Consider the following 2,989-nt stretch of genomic DNA (forward strand, 5'->3'; position numbering starts at 1 on the left):
GATTTTGCACACTCCAGTCAGAGCAATCAGGTACGCCGACCAGTTGCTTTTAGACTGTCCCAAAACCAGACTGAAGACCAGAGGGGACCGAGCTTTCTCAGTGGCAGGTCCTAAGCTCTGGAGCTCTCTCCCTCTCAACATCAGAGCAGCGTCCTCTATTGAGAGTTTGAAATCACTTTTAAAAACTCATCTTTTTGCTCTGGCTTTTAACATTAGCTGAGCTGGGACATTTTATTGTTATTGTTTTGAACAAAGTTTTTTTATCTGTTACTTGTTTTATTGTTTTTGGCAAATTCTGTTTTTAGATGGGGTTTTTTCCGGTTATTTATTATGCTTGTATCTTATGATGTTATCTATATTTGTACAGCACTTTGGGGCAGTAGTGACTGTTTGTAAATGTGCTGTAGAAATAAACTTTGACCTTGACCTTGATTTGCACCCTGCAACTGATAAATGCAGAATTTAATATTAAATGATGTTGTGTTCACAAAATACAGTCACGTGAGGTATTTAAATTAGCTGATACATGGGTAAAGCTCATCTGCTCACAGTGTGTACTTTGTCTGTTTAACCCTCATGTTGTCCTACATCAATGTTCTTTTTAATTCCCCAAAATAACATGATTGATTCCACACAACGCTCTTTGCCAAGTACAGATCTCTACTTTCATTAATTTTGGGGCGTCTTATTCAATTTTATAGCATTTGAAAACAAATTGAAGTGGTTTTGAAATAGTATTGAGTAAAAGTTGACATATTCCAGTCTGTGATTATCCATCAACATCCATTCCTTTAATTTTAGTCTCAATAATTCCTAATTTCTGCTTTTCTAACTTAAACATTAGGTACAATGAATGAGGTTCATTGAACAGACAGGGAGTTTTTAATTAATTTGCATAACAGCATTAATAAAGGACTGAATGAATAAACAATTAGCAGGGATTACAGGGAGGGTTTATTGACCATAAATTCCAAAAATAATTGTTAAATGAAAGTCAATAAGTTAGTGTTACGTAGTGTTAAAAAAAGTCAAAATGTCAAAAAGTGACAAACATTGAAAAAAAGGGTAAAAAAAATGTAAGCATAATTTAAAAATATAGTTTAAAAAGCGTCAACAAAAGTGTCGATTTTCATTCATTTTGATTTTGACTGGAAGACAACACAATAGTTAAATGTAAATGTAGTTCCGTTGATCCAGCCTACTAAAACATTCAAAATATGCTATTTCTGCCATCCATTTCCATTTTTTTGTATCTTCATCATCATGGATCATATATTTTTTTTTAAACTAGGCTATTAATGATGTATGATTCATGAGGATTATTCACTAATTCACTTTAATAAAGATATCGGCATGCATGCTTTTCTTGTCCCCATGCCAGAGGATACTGACCCCTGCCTTAGTTGTATCATACAGGTTTTATGGTCATTAACAGATTATTATTTATCAGATGTGCTGACATAAAGCATATAGGCCAGCATGCTTGGAGCCTGAATGTTTCTTTGGAACAAAAGCCAAAGATGTTTTTTTAAATGTCATTAAAGTGCATTGTCCATGTGAAAATAATGACAATGACAAATGTTTTTTTTTTTTTAAATTAGGGTTGAGATAAGACAAAAAAAATATGGCTGTCGTAAAACAATAATCTGCTAAATGTCAATGTTTCAGAAAAGCCATAAAATAGCCGACCAACTGTCTTAAACCTGGCTTTTTGTTATTTGATTAGTGCGGCAGAGGTTGAGAAAGAAATTTTGCTGTGGGTTGGGACAGAGGACAGGGGAAGGGGGATGGGGACAGGACAGGATGGGGGACAGGATAAAGAGGGGGACGGGACGGGATGGGGGATGGAATAAAGGACGGGGGACGAACTAGGTTGTGACAGGATGGAGGACCGGGGACAGGACGCTGGACGGGGACGGACTGGGGGTTGTGACGGGATGGAGGACGGGGTGGAGGACGAGGGACAGGACAGGGACGGAACTGGGAGACGTGAAGGGATGGAGGACCGGGGACAGGCTGGGGACGGGGACAGGACGGGGACCGGGGACAGGAAGGGGGACGGGACTGGGGGCCGTGACAGGGGACGGGGGACGGACTGGGGGCCGTGACGGTGGAGGACAGGGGCCAGGACGGGGGACAGGACGGGACTGGGGGCCGTGACGGGGTGGGGGACGGGGACAGGACAGGGGAAGGGGACAAGATGGGGAATGGGGGGACGGGGGGGTGATCTTAAAGCTTTTCATTTCACATGTGCGATGTTTGGATTTTTATTATTGATGCATTACCACAAAAATAGGGACCACTCCCCAAAACGGGTTCCTTTAATATCTGACACATAGGACATTTTCACATTTTGCAACTATTACCTGCGAGTAACATTCTGATTTCAAGACTTTTTTACCATTGTGGTGTTTTTACATAAAAGATCTGAGTGTTTCTTCTAGACTACAACTCATTCAGTACATCCTGAGTCATACTGACATTTTTAAACAAGCAAAACAATGTGCATTTTGCCAATTTACCCCATAAATGACAAGTTAACTGCTCCATCATTAGGAGCTTCAGCTCAGTTTCGCGAAGCCTTTGCTTTGAAAACCCTTTTTACGGTTTGTTTTCCCTGCTCAGATGCCAGGAAGTGTGAGTTTCCCTACAAGGAAAGCTAGGAAGACCAGAGAGATTACACAAGCCCGGGGACGGCTTTGGAAGTCACTTCATACCCGACACAGTAACCCCCCCCCCCCCACCTGACCTGAAGCTCCAAATGAGTCAGGACAGACCGGTTCCTCTTCTTCTTCTCTTTAATCTGGGGATGCCTTTGGTTCTTTCTCATTCATCACTCACTAGAAGAAGAAGAAGTTGCAGTTTGCCATTCATCGGGACTGTCTAAATCCTGGCACGCACTGCCATCTGGTGGAGGATGGTGCTTTGCCCCTGATGGTGCTTTAATCCTCATGTTGTCCTTTGGTCAAATTAACCCGTTTTCCTATAT

General features: G+C 41.3%; 1 long non-coding RNA gene across 1 annotated transcript in view; it reads left to right on the forward strand.

Moving 5' to 3' along the window:
- LOC116695955 (uncharacterized) overlaps positions 1 to 2,989 on the forward strand; it is a 21,583-nt gene that overhangs the window by 17,711 nt on the left and 883 nt on the right. The window lies entirely within an intron of this gene.

Source organism: Etheostoma spectabile, chromosome 9, assembly GCF_008692095.1.
Source record: "Etheostoma spectabile isolate EspeVRDwgs_2016 chromosome 9, UIUC_Espe_1.0, whole genome shotgun sequence".
NCBI classification, from domain to species: Eukaryota; Metazoa; Chordata; class Actinopteri; order Perciformes; family Percidae; genus Etheostoma; species Etheostoma spectabile.